We start from the raw sequence: 22,807 nt of genomic DNA, 5'->3' as shown, positions 1-22,807 counted from the left end.
CACCATCTTTGAGAGGGCCACCAGAGCTGTTTCTGAATGTTCAAGTTTGAAACTGCAAGAGATGTGGTTGCTATACAATGCATACGGTGTCTGTGGTAGTTATGTAATCTGGTGTGAACTTGAGACTACTAAGAGTGAAGGGGTGGAACTTACCCTACCAATCAGGTTGCAGCTTGATGACCTCATTTGGAGGCGCTCCGGAGATAAATGGCCTGCTGGAGGAGGGACACAGACACTCTGCTTGGTATTCCTGATGGCAAGACACATGGAATTATGCTAGAGCCCTGGAGCTGGAGGAGCCATGTGGAGGCCCACACCAGCACTGAGATGCTTCCACTGCCACTGGATCCACAAGACTTTCCACCCACTGGCCTGTGTTCTTCCTGCATTTGGCATCATTGCATGTGTTTGAAGACAGATGATTGATAGGTAGATGATAGATAACCTCAACAGGAAGGCCTCACAAGGCTCTGAGAGGAAAGACTCACATTCTCTGATAGGGCTATTTTGCCAAGTAGGCCAATCAGAACACGTGGGCAGAGTTTAATCATGTTGAAACTTGATCAGAGGGCAAAGAGAGAAATGGCTTTCCTAGGCCCCTTCCCTTTTCTCTTCCTGCCTGGTCATGGGACCAGCTTGAGCTATGCTTTACCCCAACCTGGACTGCACTACCTGTGGGCTAAGCCAACCCATGGATGGTATGGCTAGAGCTTGAGGCTTCTTTGAGACCTGCTTTGCCAGGCTGCTGCTGTGTACATTGCTTGAGCTCGAGGCTGGTGGATCCTGTGGCAGTATAGGGGGCTTTCCTAAGCTCCCATGCTACTGACAATTGCTGACTAACCCTGCTGTCTGCTGCCTTCAGGCAGACTTGGCCTGTCTTGCCTGAGGGAAGATTCCAATGTCTGCTTCATTGACCTTGGACTGGCATCCCAGTTCAGTTGAAGGATGTCCAGTATGTTAACGGTTGCATGAAAGTGAGTTCAACTAAGTCTTCTACACTGCTCGGTTAATGTTATATTCATTCTCGATGTATAAATCTATCATTTTATATATAATCATAAGTTTTGGCTCACTCCCTGCAAGACATTCTAGAGGAAGAGCCAAATGGAGTTACCATGATATAGCCAGAGCCCTGGCAGCTGGAGAAAACATGTGGAGACCCCTGCCAGCACCGAGATGCTTACACCACCACTGGATCCACAAGACTGCCCACTCACTGGCCTGTGATTTTCCTGCATTCGGCACCATTGCATGTGTTTAGTGAGTCTAAAGAGGACTTTATAGATTGTTATTGGACATATGGGCGAATAACGTACTTAACGACTTGATCTGGACTGGGCTGGAATGTTTTCTCAATATGAAATTGCCCTTGTATATAAAGCTCTTTCCTATTAAAAAAACCAAAACAAATGCAAATGTCCTGGTTTTGTTTCTCTAGTGAACCCTGCATAACACACTGTCCAAGCTCTCATAAGCCATAAATCAAATATGGAGCAAAACAGCCAAGCAACTGAATGGTCAGCAAGAGAAAATGTCCACTGGTTCAGGTCAGTAGATGTTGTCTATCAGGGTCTTCCAAGGAGATCAGATTATTCATCGGTTCTGGAAGGGTACTGAGAGCTTTCTTCAGGAAGGGAACCCTGCACAGCAGCGGACTCACACATATACACACGGGGCAGTAAACTTGCTGGGAGGAGGCAGGCATTAACCACTTTACTCAAGAAAAAACAGCCATTTTATTCACTGAAGAATAATTATTTTTCCTGTGGTTTTAGGGAGGCTGGTACCAAACATGGGATATGGAATCATCCTTGGTCTAAAGCATCCCCTTAGGTGGAGAGTCTGCTTGTTCTGTGCCATCAGCAAGGGCTTAACGTTTTTTTGGAACCCAATCTGTGAGCACCTCAGAAGCATACACGTGCCGGAGTACACACCCAACTCATGAAGTGCTAGACAAGGATGCAAAGGGACTCTGCTCTGACAATGACCCCAGTGGGTGCTGCTGACTGGTAGTTCCAAGGCACCTGTGTCTCTGCAGGTAAAGGGTACAGTTACATGCTTCTGTAAAGATCTGGTCTGTGAAACCCTACATTGGGACTCTGAATCAGGCTGAAAGGACCACAGACCTGCTGAACAGCAAACCAGTTGCCTTGGAAGCAGGACTGCCAGAATGCTCCTCAGAAGCAAGGATGGTGAATCTCTGTCTCACAGTCGGACATAACATCATCACACAAGGGCCTGGAAAAGACATCCTGTTCGGTAAAGCAGAGGGCCAGTGAAAAAGAGGAAGACCCTCAAGCACATGGATGGACACACTGAAGGCCACAATGGGCTCAAACCCAGTAACAGTGAAGACGGTGTGGCGCAGGCCGTGTTTCGCAATGTCGAACATTGAAAGTCGACAGGGGTCAAACCCACTCAACAGCACCTGACAACTGGAATGGGGTGACTGGATGGCAGTGTGGATGGCTGGATGGAAAGTTGTGCATGCACATAGTGGTGAGACGGAAATGAAGAGGAGAGTTCAGATCATGAATGCTTTCATAACTTCTCATTTAATGCTAGTGAACATTTTAATCATAAACTCAATGAACTACTACCGGAAGTGGAAACCCCTTATCCTACTCTACCTGGGCCATCCCCAAAGGGTTTGCCTCTAGGTTTCTCAGAGGAGAAGCAATCAAAACACACAAATGTTGAGCGTTGACAACCACAAAGAGAACTGGGGGAGGTTTGGCCTTGCACCGCAGTGCAGGTGGGAAGGTGGCTGGCAGTGCAGTGTGAACTGATCAGATCTTGTCCAAAGAGTGGACTCTGGTCTGTCCCTGCCTGAGTGAAACTAAATTGCCTTTACCTTGTGACCTCAGGAACAGTCTCAAATACCAAACTAGTCCAAGATCAAACTATTCTAAAACAGCCGTGTGCAGGAACATCACTACGTTTCTCAAGGAGTCTGGGAGTTGCTTCTTCTGTGGATCAGAAGCTGCAGCTTGTCTTCATCATCCAGACGAGGCACATGTGCTCCCCATGAAGTGCCAGCCACCTCCCCAGGAGAAGCTCAGTCCAGACTGCTGCTGGAGAATTCACAGAGCATCTGCACCCCTCATATGGCATCACTGGAGGCTTGGCCAGCAGGCCGCTGCACCTGTAACCAAGCACAGCACCTTCCTCCGCCTCCAGGTGTCCTCAGAGTCCTGACTTTCCAGCCCAGAGGACATCCTAGATGCCAGACTTCACCAGCTTCCTGAGCCCAGTGGCTCCCACACAGTGCACTCCCTCCTCTCCTCAAAAACCCCTCCTCCACTTCCACCTGCAAGCCCTCACCACCACCAAGTACTAAGTTCCTCTGCACCTCAGGGGTGCTATGCACAGGCAGGAGCAGTGTCTCTCCTCTGGGCCAGGCACTGGGACTGCAGGAGAGGTCACACAGGGCCTGGGGGAGGCTTCACCTGGCCGGTTAGAAGGGGTGGGCTCAGCTCCACAGCAGACGTGACTCCGGGGAAGAAGGACACAGCCTGGGCCAACTCTGGTCTGAAAAACAAACAGGCAGGATGTCAGGACAGGCTGTCACAAGAGTCCAGGGAGGCTGGGGAGTAGCATCCATGCACTCAGTGAGATGGCAAAGAGTGGGTTTGGAGATTAGTTTTATTATAAACTGAAATTTACATAATTTTGTTATTTCCATGTGCTTCATCCAAGTTTTCTTTTCGCAATGAAAATTTAAATAGTGGAGGGAAGGTAGAGTGTAAAGGGGGAACCGATTACAGGCATCTACATATAACGTCATCCCTGGAAGACCGACAACAGAAAAGTGGGTGAAAGGACACGTTGGAAAGTGTAAGATAAGACAAAATAATAATTTATAAATTATCAAGGGTTTATGAGGCAGGGGGGAATGGGGAGGGCGGGGGGAAATGAGGAACTGATGCCAGGGGTTTAAGTGGCAAGCAAATGTTTTGAGAATGATGAGGCAACGGATGAACAAATGTGCTTTACACAATTGATCTGTATGGATTGTAATGATTTGTATGAGCCCCCAATGAAATGATTTTTAAATAGATCATTACTTTTTGATTTTCAAACAGCAATAAGAATGCTTAAGAAAAACTTCACTAAAACTGATGCTCTTGAGTCAGAGAGAACTGAGAAAAACCGGTACACTGTGCTGTCTTGGTGGTCTCACTGCATGGACACGAGGACCACTGCCCAGGGATGACCCCCAGTACTGAAAGCATGACACTGACTGACCAATGCACAAACCCCACTTCAACGTTCTCCACACTCTCTCCCCAGTGACTCAATGTCCCTCCTGTCTGCATTCAGGAAGGCGGTTTGAAGAATCCCTCTGTGTCCTGTGCTAGTCTGCTCCCAATAAAACGCTCTCTTCTCACCAAAGCCTGCACTGGAGCAGACATTTTGGCTTGACTTCAGCAGCAGGCAGAGACCCAACTTCTGTGGCAACACATGTGGGGGTTCATCCAAGCCCCCCTTCCTACCTGTGACGCATGGACCCTGCAGCTGGAGTGGGCCAATGCCAGTCCCAGCCCCAGGGAGTTTGTTACTGTTCCAAGACCTGGACAGGCATTTCCAAGGAAGAAAAAGAGAAAGAAAAGGCACAGGGCTGTCACACACTGGGGATTGTGTGTGTGTGTGTGTGTGTGTGTGTGCGCGCGCACCACAAGGGGGGACTGTCACACACCACCCAGCCGTCTGTCACACACCACACAGGGAGTTGTCACACATCACCCGAGCTCCAAAATGTCAAGACACCTCAGGTCCTGGGCAACCACTGGGCCAATGCGCTGGCTACTGCCTGCCTCTGCCTGAAGCTCGCTGCTCAAGTAGCAGCAGAGATCCTCCAGCTCAAAGCCTCAACTCTGGACCCCAACTGAAAATTAGACTTGTCTGAACTTGAATACACCTCTGAAGACCTGGAGAGCTGACAAGCAGACACTCAACGGGACACTGTCTGCGTACCACACAAGGCAGACCACCTGCAGTCTGCATAAGGACTTGTGGTCCCCACACACTGAAGACAAATCCCATCTGGCTCTCGGTCCCTGCACCCAGTATAGAAGGGATGCGCTGCCTCCTCTGGATCAGGTCCAGGAACAACTGGGTGGTGCCCTACTGGATTTGCCAGTCAGCATCCCTATAATAGAAAAGGCCACCGAAGAGTTGAAGGCAACGCTGATGGCGCTCATCCCACCTCTGAGCAGCATCTGAGCAGAGGTGCAGCTGGGGTGAGCACATCCCTCACACAAGTGCCCTGGGGCATCCGCCAAGCTTTAGGGGCTCAAGCAATTTCACTGCTGGAAGAAGAACCACACTGTGAAAAAGCCTCTGGCAGAGCTGTGTCTACAAAGGGAGTAACCGGGGACCAAGAACTTCCCTCTCCTGTGTAGAAACCAGAGCCACGTTAGGGAGTGATTTCATCAGGGTACCGAGAACTTCCCCTCCATTAAAGTGATTTCACCAGGGACTGAGTACTTCCCTCTCCTGTGCAGAAACCCAAAGCTGCCAGAGAAGTTGGCTCAAGCCCCTATGAGATAGTATTTTTACAAATGTTGCCACTGGGTCAATTCTGACCCAAATGACACTGTGTCAGACAGAGCAGAAGTGTCCCAATTAGGGTTTTAAGATTGATCATATTTATGGCAGCAGACTGCCACATCTCTCTCCTGGGGAGCAGCTGGTGGGTTTGAACCTCTAACCAGCAGAGAAGTGCATTCTGCAGGCAGGGCCCCTCAGGAAATGCCATGAGGAAGGTGCACATCAAACCCACCCTCCATCAACAGGAAAACCTTTTCCAGGTTGCCTGCAACCCCCTGAAGCCCTTTCAAAACCAAAGTCTGAAATGCAGAACCAGGATGCTGCTGCTCAGAACCCCACAACCTGTGTGGAGACAGGAAAACACCAGGAAGAGGCTTCTGGGAACCTGGGCAGCCTCATGGGCAAGTGAGCCCAAGCTCTACTCAGACACAGGCCAGGGATGATGCCCACATAAGCCTGGGTATTTGTGGGTGCCTTTCCTGTTTACCAGAAAGCCAAACTCTTTGTAGAAGCAACCTGGAATGAACGCTGTTAATTTTCAGAAATGTCAAATCTGTGTGCTCTGAGGGGTGAGGAGAAGGCTGGACCCCCTCCTACTGGGCCTTTGTTGCCTTTACTTTCCAGGGTCCGTGGTGGAAAGGGTATCCCAGACTGTGGGGTTGTACGGGGCCACCTTTGCGGAAGGATGAACTCCCACCGTGGGTTTCTACAGAACTATCTTTGAGGAAGAAGGAACTCTGAACATTGGGTTCTGTGGCACCAGCTTTGGGGAAGGATGGACAGCGATCTTTGGGGAAGAATAAACTCTGAGCATGGGGTTTTTCGGGACACTCTTTAAGGAAGGATGGACTCTGACCTTGGGATTCTGTGAGACTACCTTTGGGGAAGGATGAACTCCAGAGGTGGCAATGCAGGCTGTGTCACCTGTAGCTCCACGTGTCCACCACAGGTACCTGGGTCTTCCTCCAGACACATAGTCTGGGTGCTCCCACGGGGCATGTCAGTGAATCCTGGGGAAATAAGGGTTCACAGATTACACAGGGAAGAAGCAGGTAATATGAGGCAGCGGCTCCACATTGAGGCTGGCCACGCTGAGCCAGGCTCACTTCCTGCAGAAGCCTCTGAATCGACACAGTAGCAACACCTATGTTCGAGCAACCAAACAACAGCCTAACTGGCCTCCCTAAACCTCCTGACCCAGACCACCTGATCAGGCTGGTTTCTGAGGGCACATCTGCTTTCTCCCATTCTCTCCCCCCTGGGGACCTCTCCAGTGCAGGACATAAGGCTTAAGTGCCAATCAGACCACCTCTGTCTCAGCACAGTGTTATACTTCTCCCTCTGAGTCGGAGATGATCAAAAGGCCATGAACCAAACCAGCAAAGGGGGGCAACAGAAACAGGACAAACAGGTGCGAGACGACTACAGGCCTGCAGCGTTGGGAAGCCAACGGAGCCCACTAGATGATGGTGCGGGGCACAAGGCAAGGTGTCAGGCACCAGGAGCCCTGAGAAAGGGGAGCATGAAGGAAAAGCAGGGGGTACTGGTCAAATCACCTCCACACAGCAGAAGGAAACCATGCCAAGTCCTGTGCCTTTCTCACACCTGTGGCTGTGTCTCAGCCCACTGCAGAGGCCAATATGTCACTCAGTCCATTTTGTTGATGGACCCTTCTTTTTGGATGACCCTCTTCTTTACTGGGCATAACGTCCTTCATCAGAGACTGGCCCCTTCTGATGCGACATTCAAAGTATGTCAGACGGAATACCACCCTTCCCTCTTCCAAGGAGCTTTCTGGATATTCTTTTTCCTCTTGTTCAAACTTCTCAGAGTCCATGCAGTTGGTATGACATGCCAATACCTCAATCCAGAGAAATTAATTCTTCATTTTTCTTCTGTTATCATGTAAATCAATAGAAAATTCCATGAATTGGGTCAGGGGCACATCATCCTCAAAATAACATCTTTGATTTTAAAGAGGTATTTGGCAGCAGGTTTGCCCATGCAATCTATCATCTGCTTTCTTGACTTCTGCTTCCATGAGAGGGAACTGTGGATACCAGCAAGCTGAAATCCTTCAGGTTCACATTTTCTCTGTTAATCGTGTTGCTGCCGAAAGGTGTCCAGTTATGGAGATTTTTTGAGATGCAACCCATCCTGAGTGAAGGCTGCAGTCTTTATCTTCTTCAGTCAGCACTCCATGTCCTTGTGACTTACCACAAGCAGCCACGGCTGTGGCACCTGCATGCTGCAGGTTATTGATGAATCACCCTCTAATCCCGACGCTGCGTTCTCCTTCACAGAATCCCTCTTCTCAGATGATCTGTTCATGTGCAGAGTGAATATGTGCAGGGACACCGCCTTAGCGAGCACCTCCCCTGACTGTAAGCCATGTGCCTGTAAACTGTGTGACTGGCTGACTGCCTCTTGGTCTATGGGGAGTTTCCAGATGAACACAACTGTATGTTCTGGCATTCCCATTCTTGGCAATGTTATCCATAGGCTATTATGACCCACAAAGATAAATGCCTTTGTATAGTCAATAAAAAAACAGGTAGATATCTTTCTCGTGTTATTGCCTGCAGCCAAGATCCATCTGACATCATTAATGATATCCCTTGTTTTGTATCCTTTGACAAATCCAATTTGAAGGTCAGGCAGTTCCCTTTCAGTACCACTACAACTGTTTTTTTGTATTACAGCCAGCACACTTCTATTTGCATGGGCTATTAATAATGTTCTTCAATGAAACCCAGTATTGATGGACCTATAGGGATAGAAAGTAGAATTAGGGGTCTGTGGGGACAGGGATACAGTAGTGGTCATGGGTAAAAAAGATGTCAAGGAGTTAGTGTAGAAAGATTGTTTGGGAACTGTCTGTGGTAGCAATTCTACTCTCCATGATTGATATGTGGAATGATATGAAATACACATCTGCACTAAATCCCAATTAGTAAAAAATAAATAAACTAGAATAATGTTTTCAATAATTTGAACATTCTACTAGAATACCCTTCTTGGAGTGGACATGTATATGTACAGCTCTGTTCCAGTGGATGGCCAAATGGGGAGGTAGCTGTTTTCCAAACTTCTTGGCACAGACCAGTCAGTCCTTCCTTCTCGTTGTGCCCACTCAGAAACCTACAGGGGCGGTTGGTTGGTTGGTTGGTTGGTTGGTCCTCCGCCTCCTCTGCTTCCTGCCCATACATAGATCCGCTCAGGAGGCGGTGATAACTGGGCACCAAACTTGTCTGTCTTCTTCCTGTTCCTGCAGGGATCGTTTCATCATCATATCCACTGGAAGTGCAGTGGTTGGCACTGGCTGTCGGATTGAGTGTCCGGAAGCGGGACACCGGAGGGTGTCAAAGAGAAAAAGACTATCAGAAAGCAGAGGTCAGGCAAGCATCCTCTCTCCACCTTCATGATTTGTTTCTCTAGTATTCCACTCCCTAGGTACCATATTGTGTAAGGCCAGGTTGACTAGAGAAACAAATCCAGTGACATTCATATAGGTGTAAGAAAAAGCTTTATATCAAGAAGGAATTGTGAATCAGGAAAACATCCCAACCCAGTCCAACTGAAGTCCATAAGTCTAATACTGGTCCATAAGTTCTCCAGACTCATGAAGCCACATGCACTGTTGCTGAATGCAGGAATGTCGCAGGTGGGTGGGTGCAAAGTCTTGTGGATGGAATGGCTGTGTGCACATCTCGAGAGTTCTTGCAGCCATCAGGGTCAGGCAACAGGAAGCTGAAGCCAGAGAGAGAGGAGGAGGTTCCCAGAACTCTCCGTAGTAGGAGGCCACGCACACAAGGAGATACCATTAGGCATAATTGGAAGGCTACGCTCCACCCTGTACTTTGATAAATCTTCAAGTTGACACGAGATTATGTGCATTTGTATTCGTACTGGGAAGTAAGATACTAATAAGAAGATGTAGACATCTAAAGAAGACAGAGTAAGTTTAAAAAAAAACAGCTATGAAGTTATTAGTTTCCAGGCTTTGCTAAGTTAATTTCCCACGTAATGTTCAGAAAAATATGTTAAATAATATTGTTAACTAATCTATAGAATTATTTTATAGACCATGCTCACTTGTGCACGTGACCCGACAAGCAGCACACGTGACCACGCCCACCTGTGCACGTGACCATGCCCACGTGCGCACGTGCCTGGCCAACCAGCTCACGTGACCATGCTCTCCCCCGCAGGTGACCACGCCCACCCGCGCACGTAACCATGCCCACCTGCGCACATGAACAGGCTCAGCCATGCAGGTGATCCCGCCAACCAGTGCAAGTGACCATGCCCACCTGCACAGGTGACCCGTCAACCAGTGCAAGTGAGCTTGCCCACCTGTGCACGTGACCAAGCCAAACTGCGCACATGACCAAACCCACATGTGCAAGTGACCACACCTACCAGTGCGCATGAGCAAGCCTACATACGCATGTGACCACGCCAACCTCTGCACGTGACCACGCGCACCTGCACACGTGACTAGGAGCACCTGCGCACATGACCATGAGCACCTGCGCATGTGAGCAAGCCAAACTTCGCACGTGACTAAGGGCACTTGTGCACATGACCACGCCCACCCACGTATGTGACTATGCCGACCTCAGCACATGACCACGCCCACCTGCTCATGTTACCTAACCCACCTGTGCAGGTGACCAGGCTCGCCTGAGCACTTGACCATGCCCACCTCGCACGTGACTAAGGGCATCTGCGCATGTTACCAAGCTCACCTGCACATGTGCCCACAGACACCTGTGCATGGGACCACGCCCACCCGCGCACGTGACCAAACCCACCTTTCGCAGTGTGTTTCAGTGGTTAGTTCATCATATATGGCGTCAGTCAACTGTCCAGGAACCTAAACAAATAGAGATGCACACAATAAAAGGGAATGGGGATGTGGTGACTCTGAATCAATACTAGGCTAGTGGGTTTAGGGTGGAAAAAGACCACCCCCCATGCCCAGCACTTTCCCTTCCCAAGGCAAGAATCAGATAGCCTCTCCTCATTTCTTACCGCCCTGACCAAAACCGGTTACTGGGGAAACTTGAAAAAAAAAAAAAAGAATCAGACACATTAAAAAGAAAGAAAAAGTTCAGCCACCACCACAGGATCACATTGCCATGCAGAAAGCAGTGCCAGAAGCCCAACCTCGGTCGCCGAGCAGCGGTGTTGACAAAGCCCGCATGGAGCCCAAACAAATAAGATGTTAATTGCAGCTTCGCTGAGAAAAAAAAACTACTATTGTTCCAGCCAGAGATGCGCAGCCCTTTGCTCGCCCAGACATGCCCCGCCCAGCAGATGGGATCAATGCCTCCGGATCCCGAGGCTGGAACCACAGCTCTCCGCTGGCGACAGGTGGGTCGGTGCTGTGAGAAGCCACCAAGTCCTGTTTGGACTCCCCACCCCTCTGAGTGAGTCGCCTCCCCCGTCCTCCTCGCCCCCCTGCCTCGCCTCCCCGCGGGCTTCTCCTGCCCCTCGGCCGCCGCCAGCCGCAGCGGTGGGAACGGAGGATGCACCCAGCTCCCAGACGTAGAACACGCAGCTTTCAGGACCTGCTTGGTTCTGAGCAGCCGTGACGTGTGGGCGCTCCGCGGCCCTCGGCTGGAGCTCCGCGGAGACCCCGCTCCCGCCCCTGGTCCCCCGCCGCCTGCCCCCCTCTGCCCTCCGCCGCCGCCTCCGCGGCGCTCGCCCGCCCGCGCCCTCGGGGTCAGCGCTCAGGGACAGGTGCCGTGACCGCGCCACGCGCCTCCAGCCTCCGGCAGGCCACCCGGCGCTCCGCATCCGGTGCGGGGCCCGCGGCGCGCGAGGACGCGCGCGCGCACGAGCACGCGGGGGGCCGGCCGGCCGGCGGGCGGGCGGGCGGGCGAGCGCGTCCCTTCTCTCGCGCGCGCCCCGGGGAGAGCGAGCGCCGCGCGCCGGCGCGCACTCCCGAGACAGAGCTTTACTATCTCGCTCCCTCGCGCGCCTCCCTCCTCGCCTGGCGCGCAAACCGCTTCCAGACACTGCACGGGCCGAGGATTTTCCTCCCCGCGCCCTCCCTCTCCCCTTTCCCTTCCTGGCCTTAGGTCCATCCGTACCCGAGGTGGGCAGGCGGAGTAGGGGGCGCGGCGGAAACGGGGAGCAGCCAAAGCTGAGCGTTCGCATCGGACCGCGAGCACTGGTGTGAGAAACCCTGCGCCGGACAAACCAGCCTGCAGGCGTCGCCGTCGCAGCCGCTGGGCACTTGGCGTCTCGGCGCGTTTTCCCTCTTTCCCCCCTTCTTCAGGGCTCATCGGTTTGTTGTGGGGACTGATTTGGGAAAAACAAATCCTCCACCTGAAGCCACTTCTTGCTTTTTTTTTTTTTTTTTTTTTTGTGGTTTCCTCAGAGTCTCTCTTCGCGGGGGGTGGGGGTTTCCCTCAGGACTTGGAGGTTGGTTCCCGCGGCGCCGGGCTCTGGGCTCCCGGGGCTTTTTCCCCTCGCACCCTCTTTTTTTGGTCACCCCATCTCTGCCGTAGGCCCCGTGCATGTGTGCATTTTTGAGACTAAACCCTGATTTGGGGCGCTGAGCCGGGGAAAATGGGCCACGGTGATCGGGACCGAAGGGGAGTCTCTCAGTCAGTGTTGCTGGGACGCGTGCCTGCGCTGGTGGTTTAGAGCGAGAGCCTCCGGAGCTTTGGGAGTGGAAGGTAAGGACGGGGTCCGGGTCCCCTTCCCTCCGCCGGGGCTGGGGGGTGGGTGAGGGTCGTCGCCAAGGGGCTCTGAGCTCGGCATAGGGGGAGAGAGGACGAGGCGAGGAGGGGCTGCCCCCCGCGGCCAGAGGGGCTCCGAGCATCCCTGATGGGCTGCATTCACTTCCATGCCACAGTGGAAAAGTTGGCGAAGTCTGGTTTCCCAGCGAGGTGCTGGGTTCCAAAGGAACGGGCAGAGAGACGGGGAAAATCTGGCGGTTGTGTGTGATTAAGGTAATTTTATGGGGTGGGGGTGGGGGGGATTTGAGGTTAATAGGAAGTTAAAATAAGGGGAGGCAGTGGGTCTTCGATTGGGGAATATTTTTGGTGGAGTGATGGCGCCGTCTATGTTTGGCTAAACTAAAGTGTCATCCAGAAAATCAGTTTTGAGAACAGCTCAACTAAATACCCGTTTGCTCCTCAGCAGGAGACATACAATAAATAAAAACGTCCAGCCTCCCAGAGACTTAGGTGGCCAGCACTAGAGCCACCCCATCCCCATTCTTCCAGCATAGCTGTCACTAGTAAAGAGGGAAACAGTGGTTTGAACTGGCCCTGCAGTCCTGGGGGGTGGGGGTGAGGCGGGGGCGTCTCAGTGATGCATGTTGGATTGTTTAAAGGAAAGGAGACTGGACGCCAAGGCTGCTTAAAGAAGCTAAGATACCAAGCATGATGTCCAGAGGCGTGAAAGTGAAATCTGAGCGATTTCCTCAATCTTTGTAATCCTGGTCAAGCCGAGCACAGCACTGCAGGCATGCCCTGTCAAATACATGGAAGCAAAAGTACCAGGATTCATTAGGAAACGAAATACGACCTCTTTCTGAGCTCTATCGATTCTAAAATGAAGCCCCCTTTCATGGATGGAATTCCTAATTTAGACACTTATTGTCACATTGGCTTTCAACGCCTACACTCTATCCTGAAGAACCCTGCGCAGACCTGCATTGCCTGCAAAGTGCTACAGCAAAGGGGGGGTGGGGACCAGAAATTCCTACAACTTTCCTTTTTAAAAAATCTTTTAAATGTGCACTGACTTAATTCCCTGAAGCAGAAAATGTATCGTTCATTAAACTCTATGCCTGACACCAGAGAACACTGTTTTGATAGTTCCAGTGATTCTGATGTTATTTCAGACTGCTGCTCTATAGAGATTCAGAATTTGGGGCTGTTTTTGCCTGTATCAAGACTAAAATTTGAATTACCATCTCGAAAATGCAGCTCTAGCTTCAGAGACTTTCCATACTGGATTCTATGTGCATGCATTGGTGTGTGTTATGCAACGGGAAGGACAGGTTTTATTCTCTGCTTCAAAGAGGCCCCAGGCAAAGGGATGGACACTCTTTAACTATCTATATGTCTGTGTGTCTGTCTCTCTTTACAGAACAGTGGAAGAGACTGCAGCCTAAAGACTTAACGTTAACTTGACATCGCTTTCCTCAGCTCAAAGGCTAAACAAAAAAGCAGTGTCATTTATTCTCAGAAATAACTTCTTACAGGTTAAAGCAGGAAAGAAATTGAAGTTATTTTTGGATAACAAGTTCTAGAGGTAAATATAACCAAGGATTACTTTATTATGCAAGACCAAGACTTAAAAAAAAAAAAGGAAGGAAGGAAGGAAGGCAGGAAAAGAGGAGCTTTGGAACTGTGATCGGAAAGGGAGCAATTCAATCATTGAAATCTGCTAGGAAAGAAAAGGCTAATATCTGGTATCTACCATGTGTACATCTCAAATTACAGTAGATAAACCCAGATATAATAACCCTGATTTAAAAAAAAGAGAAACTTAAAAACTCACGGCAGCTCCATGACTGTGGTTCTGGGATTTTTCACTGACATTGCTTTTGGATACAGATACAAATACAGTGATTCACTTTATTTATCCCAAGGGGTATGTCACATCGAAATGACTACCCCCAGGCCTGGTTTTCAGTGGTGATGCCAAACAACAAGTATCTGCTCTGTACCTAGCCATCTAAGCCCTCTCCCAGATGGTAGTTTTAAAATCCTGCCAGTCCTGAGGGATGCCCAGGCTTTTGCACAGGAATTTTCTCATCAGTATACATGGTGGCCCCTGCAAAGGCAAGTAGGGGCATTTGGGAAATGATGTTCCATCTGCAACAAATTTTAATCTATGCTTTTAAAATTGTGCCTATAATTTATCATAATTGCTTTTTAGATTTTAGAGAAAAGAAATAAATGACAGCTGTTCCCAGATTATCAGATTAGATTTTGTGTGATGATGTTTACTGCCGACAGAAGACTGAAGAAGGCGGGTGGGGGGTGGGGGGAGACTATATAGGTTGATTAAAAAATCCCAATAATGGACATTTGGGTTATGATCTAGATCATCCTACATTTTATTCTCTTCATCCACACATAGTGCACTTGTAGGATATCCTCCTAGATAAATTAGGTCATTCCTATGAATAATCTATTAAATGTTCTTTTTAAATTAAATGTGGAGAATTTGGCCATTGTGTATGACCACATGAGGGCGCTGTTCACACAGCAGCGGATAGTTTCCTGGCATTATAAAATAAAAATCACCTGCCCTTCTTTTTAAAGGGGGTTTTTACTGAAATCTCGAAAACAGCTGGCTGTAATATTGGAAGGAGTTTCTTTTTTTTCAATGCGCATCGACTTGCATTTTACTTTCATTGCCATGTTTACAGGCCAAATGACATAGGATGAAGGCTGTTCGTAACCTGCTGATTTATATATTTTCCACATATCTCCTGGTTATGTTTGGATTTAATGCTGCCCAAGACTTCTCGTGTTCAACTTTGGTGAAGGGAGTCATTTATGGATCGTATTCTATAAGTGAAATGTTTCCCAAAAACTTTACGAACTGCACTTGGACGCTGGAAAATCCAGATGCAACCAAATATAGCATTTACCTGAAATTTTCCAAAAAGGACCTTAGCCGCTCTAACTTTTCCCTCCTGGCTTATCAGTTTGATCATTTTTCTCATGAAAAGATAAAGGATCTTTTAAGAAAGAATCATTCTATAATGCAACTCTGCAGGTCCAAGAATGCTTTCGTTTTTCTACAATATGATAAAAATTTTATTCAGATACGCTGGGTATTTCCAACTGATTTCCCAGGATTACAGAAAAAAGGGGAAGAAGAACAGAAATCTTTTTTTGAGTTTTTGGTGTTGAACAAGGTGAGCCTGAGCCAGTTTGGTTGCCATGTCTTATGCACTTGGTTGGAGAGCTGCCTAAAGTTGGAAAATGGGAGAACAGAATCCTGTGGGATCATGTATACAAAATGCACCTGTCCTCAGCATTTGGGAGAGTGGGGGATCGATGACCAGTTAAATAACGTGGTGTTACCCCTGAATGAGCAGACAGAGGGCTGCCAGACCCAGGAGCTGCAAACTACCCAGGTCTACAATCTTACCAGGGAGGTCAAGCGACCGCCCAAAGAAGGTAAGTGCCCAAAGGACAGTGGGGGGACAGGGTGGTGGTGGTGGCTTGGATAACAATGTTCTGGGTGGGGAATGAGGACTGTGCTGACTTTGGGGGATGGGGCAAACACAGGCTGTTTCAAAGCCCAGGAGTAATCTTTGCTCCATTACATTGCCATCTTTGAATTCAGTCGGTTTGTGACCTTTCCGGATACAGAAAGAACCTTTAAACTTGTTTGAAGGTTCCAGGTTTTAATGGTGGGACTTTGAGAATGGGATTGCTCCATCACAGGACCCAGAAGGAAGTGCAGACTGAAAGGCTCTGAAATGTGGCTGACAGCTTGCATTGGAGGTGGGAGGCAGGGTGACTTGACTTGGCGTGCTGAGTCCCTTGCTCAGGCTGCAGACCTTGGAGGGGACCTACACACACAGCCATGCACACAGTGCTGAGGAATGAAGTTGTAGGCGCCCCTTGCCTCCTGCCTAGCCCTGGATTCTCTTTCCTTCCTATCCCTGTGCCCCCCTTGCCTTCCCTGGCTCCCTCAAGCCTCACCACCCAGGCAAGTCTGATCTTAAACCCCAAAGACTAAAAGGGACCTTAAACTTCTTAACTAGCCTTTTAGGTTCCAAGTGACCTTCAGACAGGAGACTATAAATTGCCTCCCCGCCCCCACCTGGATTTTGTTTGACATGCTTTGCCCTATAAACCTAGTGAGCTCGCACTGCCCTGGGTCAGCAGAACCCCACAGGGGACCCAACTGGAAGCACAAACTCTCTGGGGTCTGCCTGCCTGTGAAGTCATGTGCAGGCTGGAGGGGGAGGTCTGACCGGAATTAAAACACACAGATTTAACTTGCTCTCTTTGTGGGGTCAAGTTCATGAGACTACTGTGGCTTGTGCTAAAAAAAAAAAAGCAGATCCTTTCAGACCCCATTTACCGTTTGCGTGCTTCCTGGTCCTCTGCCCTTACACCAGGAGAGAGACAGGCCTGCCAGAGATGAGCTTGTGGCGGGGGGGGGGGGGGGGGGGGGGTGTACCCCCAAACAAACAGTGCAATGGAAATGCGGAGGAAAGAATGAAAGTCCTGGAGTGAGTTTTAGCTTTTGCCCAGTCCCTGTGGGAAGAGATGCCAGAGGATTTAAGATTGTGGATTAGGCTTAATAGAGCAAGAAAGTGTGACATATTTTGAGAAAATGACTTTCCTGTTTGGAAGGTAAAAGGATGGTTTCGTTCCTGTGAGGACCGAGCTGATATGTATTCCTTCTTGCTCCCAAAAGCTGCAACCAGGGAATGTGTTGATTTTTATGCAGGAAATGTTTTCTGATTGCCACAAAGATCCCTGTCTGTGCAAAGGGACAGCCAAGCTCCAGTCCCGCTCCCCTGCCTCCCCCAACAGAAGTTGCCTTTGTGGGCAATATAAAATTGACACGTTGTTGGAGAATTTTCTTTAAGGGTAGCCAACGCTTTGTAAGGGGAGGGAGAGAGGCAAGAACTCAAACTAAGCTTCTGCGGTTTCCCTGGTGGATGCAGTGTGCGGGGGGGAGGGATTGTGGTGGCACCCTGGTACTGGGAGGGGGGAGCAAGATATGCTGGAAAATAAGTGTAAGCTAATGGCAGTGTGAGGGGGGCGAAACACCCATAAGATTCTACCGGACATCCCTTCACTAACATCTGTGACTGAAGAAAACAAAGTGGTTTTAAATTACAGCAGATCTTTTCTCCAGTAAAAATCCCAGAGAAGCTCTTGCAACTTCAGGGATGGTATTTAACACCATTAAAACTAATTAGTGTCCCCTAGAATAAGAAGCTACAGTACACACAGAAAATGCTATCTTACAAACTGGCTAATAAGACAATTAACACCAGAAACAAGTTTTGTTGTTGTTGTTTTAATGAAATCTCTTCAATGGTTATAATGCTATCATGGAATTGGCTGGTCAGAAAGTGAACCCACTTTCACAGCCTTTCTGTGAAAGGCAGCAAATGAGAAAAACAATGTCACTGGGACCATATTGAGAAAAGATGTTTCTTCAGGTCATGAGATGTAGGTTAAGGCAGGGCTGGGATTTATGGAAACCATGATAATTGTTCATATCAGTGGTAGATATATAATGATTTTGAAAATTGTTAATGCCACATCAAACATTTCCAGGATGCTATGCATAAGGCTTGACTTTAAAATCACAGAGAGTTGTGCTGCTTATCTAATCTTATTCCCTAGTGTGCTCCCTCTCACCCCATCCCGCCTTTTTTTAAGGATCATTTTATTGGGGGCGCTTACTTCTACTTTTTATGATAGCATTTAATCCTTGGTTTGAAAATGAGTCTTTAAACATACGTATGTTTTATATTCCTCAACGAATTCTGTTTACTAGGGAAACAGTCAACATATCCTGTTAGTGATGAGGGGAATAAATCAAAGATTATTTTCTCTAGTTAATGCCTCCCATTGTATCCCTTGTAATCCGTCCCTAAAGCCTCAAGTAGAAATGTTTTTCATATGGATTACCTCCTAGAAATGACACAGATTTGGCAAAATATAAATTGTGCACCAAGTCAATGCAAATCCACACGGTCTGGTGTGACACTGATGATAATGGCAAAGGTATATCAAATGTTAAATATTGTGAATGTGCCCATTGGGATTACAAGGTCATATTTAATTAGTCTGTGTGGAAACAATAGGCTCTCAGGAATATTTTACGATAGGACTCCCACTAGCCTGTTCTTTAATACCATTCATGACTTTCCCAATCTGAAAGCCGTGAGAGGAACACTGTGACTGTAGTGACGGCATCAAATGCAATCTTGAATCTGCGATCAAAGTAAACTATTGTGCCGATGGTTCGTTAAAGAACTAACATGCTTGTACATTTAAGTGTCTCTAATTGAACATTGTAATTTACGTACTTTGAGGTAGCATGCAATCTTGGTTGTCAATCCTTTCAATGTCCCATAATATGAAATTGTGAAGAGGTGTAAATCAATACAATAAGGGCTTTTGAAATAGATACCATGATGTTTTGCTTCAGGCAGTTATTTAAGCAATATAACACAAAACAGAGAGACTTCTTTGCGTATATAGATATTTCTACTTTTTAAGGAAACTCAAACACCATTCCTGTTCACCTGGTTTTTTCAGCTGTGTCGACTCTGGGCAGAGGCTGGCAAACATTCATGAGAACATCTTCATTATTCTTGAGAGCTTTTCTATACTTTATAGAACTATTAGCATAGATGATTCTAGACTAGCTAAGATATAAAATGAGATATAAGATCTTATTTATTACAAGTTCACTTATAATGCATAATGAAACAGTTTGAACAGAAGTCCACACCAGGATATCTAAATCACTTAATAGGCATTAATAGAGCACTTTTTCCTTACTGACATCAATGGCCCTACTTATGTGAAGGGAAATTGGTACCTCCCCTGGGAGGATTCTATACAGGGTTACCCAGGGTCATGGCATTAGGAAGGTTGAGAACCACTGTTGGAAGCTGGATTCAATGTCACAACAGTTTTTGCAGCATTTTGCAGCCACATGCTGTTCTCTTAAATCAGCCATCATGAAAAAGGCAGTTTGAGAAATACTGTCTTTATGAAAAAAAAAATTCACTGTGACCAGAGAGAACCTTCCCTGGTGATGCCACTGGGTGCACTAACTCAGAGCAAGTTGCTCAATGCTTGCCTAACAGGACAAATGTGTACTACAAAAACTCAGTTCAATTCTGGTTTTTACTGGGGTACCCACTAGTATAATCTTTTCATAGACACCATTGTACTTAATGATGGATTTAGCAAGATCCTTTCTTGCTCAATGAATGCCATGCCATTCCTCTTGGTTGTGTTATTTCTGGCATAGTAAATCCTGTAATTTTCTGATTCAAAATGGCCAGTAGCAGACCATTTCAGCTCACTAATGTCTAGGATATTGATCTTTATGCATTCCATTTCATTTTTGACCACTTGAGATTTCCAAAATTCATACTTGGCACTTTCCAAGTTCAGCTCATTAGATTTTTGCAGCTTTCTCCTTACCTTGAGTCATGCCTCATCAGCAAATGAAGATCCAGAAGGCTTCACTCCCACAAGCTTTACCAGACTCATGTCACTAGGGTTGCCTGGATTCCAAGAAATCAGGTCCTCTTCAGTCATATTTCAAGTGCATCTGAGGGACGCATCCTCTGGCGCTATGTCCAACAATGTTTGGCTTCCTTTGTTTTGGGTTCTAGTATCTGACAATACTTTCAAGCTATGCATACGGTTTTCAGTGGCTTCTTTCTCTGAAGTGGGAAGCTGAGTCCTTTTTTTTTTTTTTTTTGGTCTCTTCTTAGTCTGGAAGTTCCACTGAAACCTGTTCACTTTGGGTGACCCTGATGGCATTTGAGCTTCCTGCATCACACAAGCCATCACAGTATAACAAACTGACAGATAAGTGATGGCTACTTGAATAGTGGGTTACATGTTGGGCTGCTAACCATAAGGTTAGCAGTTCAAAACCACAAGCTACTCTGCAAGAGAAAGATGAGGTTTTCTACTTTCTTAGAGAATTACAGGCACAGAAACCCCCAGGGATGGTTCTACTCTGTCCTAAAAGGGTCATTTTAAGTAGGAATCAACTCAGTGGTATTAAGAAATGGGATCAAATTGACAACTAAAATTTGAAAGATTAGTGTGTTAGGCCACGTTTACTAAAGAAACATCCAGTGACACGCATATATGTAAAAAAGAACTATATATATGTATCAGACTATATCACACATATATGTATATATATGACTATATATATGACTATATATATATCAGGAACACATCCCAGTCCAGGCCAACTCAAGTCCTTTAGTCTGATACTAGTTCTTACATCTCTCTTCAGATTCACGCAGCCACATTCAATGAGGCAGAGTGCAGGAAGATCACAGGTTTGTGGGTACAAAGTCACGTGGATCCAATAGTGGTGGTAACATCGCAGGGCTCTGGTAGCAATGAGGTCAGCCAGCAGGAAGATGAAAGCAGAGGGAAGAAGAGTTTCCCAGGATGCTTCTTATGAGAGAGCCATGCTCACAAGGAGTTATCGTCAGTCTGTGATCGCTAATAGACAGGCTAAACTCCACCCCTACACTTTTATATATCTTCAAGTTAATGTGAAATCATGTAACTACCACAATTAGATAAGAAAGCCCCTGGACAGCAAATTTATTAATGTCAGAGAAACCATTTGGAAAGGAAGAATAAACATGGTTACATAATTCAAAGAATGTAATCAATGTCACTGTAGAAATTGTTGAAATTAGTGTGTGTTCTGCATGTACATTCTCAACAACAAAATTGCATATTAAAATTATGATAAACAATCTTGTGTTGGTCTCGGTAGACTAGAGAAGCAAATCCAGAGACACATATGTATATAAGAAAGTTTTATATACAAGAGCAATTGAATATTGAGAAAACATTCCAGCCCAGTCCAGATCAAGTCCAGAAGTCCAATATGAGTGATACCAAGCTATAAAATCCTCTTCAGACTCACAAAAAACATGCAATGACGCTGAATGCAGGAAGATCACAGGACAGTGGGTAAGGTCTTGTGGATCCAGTGGCAATGGAAGCATCTCAGTGCTAGCAGGGGTCTCCACCTGGCTCCTTCAGCTCCAAGGCTCTAGTGTAGCTCCATGTGTCTTCTCAACAAGAATACCTCACAGGGAGTGAGGATGTGTCCCACCTCCAGTGAGCTACTTATCGCCTCCAAATGGGGTCATCAAGCTACACCCTGATTAACAAGCTGAACTCCACCCCTTCATTCTTAAGTCTCAAATTGACAACAGATTATATAACTACCACAAATCTCCTTCCCTCTCCAAATGTACCTGATAGCCTCATTTTTCTCTATATCATTTCCATTTTCAATATACATCTGTTCATAATCTATAACGTAGTTAATATCAAATATGAATGGCATCACCCTTCACATGTCTGCAACCTATTTTGTTCATTTACTATCATCTTTTATCAAACCTGTACTATGATAGGTAGCTTTGCTTCCTCACAGCCGTTTGGCTGTGGCTGAGACATCAAGGTGAGTCATTGGGGCAAGTGGTGGATACAGAGCTGACAAAGCCAAACATCCAGTGTAAGCTGCCTCACAGCAACCCTCTCGGCTGAGTAGAACTGTCTCCCTGTGCCTTCCCGAGACTACCATTCCTAACGGAAGTAGAAAACCTCTTTTTCTACCGCTGAGCAGCTGCTGGTTTTGAGCTGCTGAGCCTGCAGTTAGCCCTGCGTGGAACCCATTACACCACCAGGTGTCCATCAGTAGATGACGTAGCAGAGTGTGGTGGGAAGAGCTGGAGCAGTTAGTTCTCCCTGCCTGGTTCTCTAGGAATTTTAGAATTCTAAATTTGGACTTGACATTCCTGGTTGTTGGAAAGATAAATTTATTAAGGTGAGGAGCCAGAACACATTGTCTTTGTTTAATTTGATTTAAAATGTCAAACAAACAGACCTATTATCATGAAGTCACTTTATTACAGTGAGCGGCTCCATGGGTTTTCGTGGCTACAACTTTATAGAAGCAGAACACAAAGCCTTTTTGCCAGAGTGACACTCACCCACTGCCATCCAGTCAGTTGCCACACATTGGGACCAGGCAGGTCAGAGTGGAACTGACCCTGTAACAGGAGGAGACAGTCATCTTTGCCCATAGGAGCGGATAGTGATTTCAAACTGCCGGCTGTGTGGTTCCTTGCCTAATCCGGTAGCCCACGATGCCACCGGGACGCCTATGTGACACTAGGTGGATTCCAACCATCAGCCTGTAGGTTAGATGAGGGCCAACATTGTGCACCACTGATTTATAACTTTAAAATACTTAGACAAAGTATGTTGTCCTCCAATTATACTTTTGATTGGGTCCCACAAGTAAGGGTTGCCTAACAACCGACTCCTCAAACGCAGCCACAGTAAAATTCTCAAGTGTGGATTCTCCTCCCCTCTCCCGTCCTCTCCTACCTAATTAGCACGCAATTGCGAGTCGGCTCGATTTCACGCCAAGTTCCGATGCAGACGCCAAGCAGACGCTAGACGCCGCGTCCGAGATGCAGTAGGCCCGAGTC

General features: G+C 47.4%; 1 long non-coding RNA gene across 2 annotated transcripts; it reads right to left on the bottom strand.

Moving 5' to 3' along the window:
* Positions 1–2,412: 2,412 nt before the first annotated feature.
* Positions 2,413–22,805, bottom strand: LOC142441535 (uncharacterized). 2 transcript variants are annotated; one of them, XR_012782909.1, is made up of 4 exons: positions 22,704–22,805; positions 10,371–10,432; positions 6,431–6,563; positions 2,413–3,531 (listed from the first exon to the last, which is right to left on the bottom strand). It is a non-coding gene; the product is annotated as an uncharacterized LOC142441535 (long non-coding RNA). The 2 variants fall into 2 exon arrangements; XR_012782908.1 differs by lacking the exon at positions 22,704–22,805 and adding an exon at positions 11,130–11,232.
* Positions 22,806–22,807: the final 2 nt, after the last annotated feature.

Source organism: Tenrec ecaudatus, chromosome 2, assembly GCF_050624435.1.
Source record: "Tenrec ecaudatus isolate mTenEca1 chromosome 2, mTenEca1.hap1, whole genome shotgun sequence".
Classification (NCBI taxonomy): Eukaryota; Metazoa; Chordata; class Mammalia; order Afrosoricida; family Tenrecidae; genus Tenrec; species Tenrec ecaudatus.
Note: the sequence above shows the minus strand (reverse complement) of the source record. Positions and strands in the feature narration are given on the sequence as shown.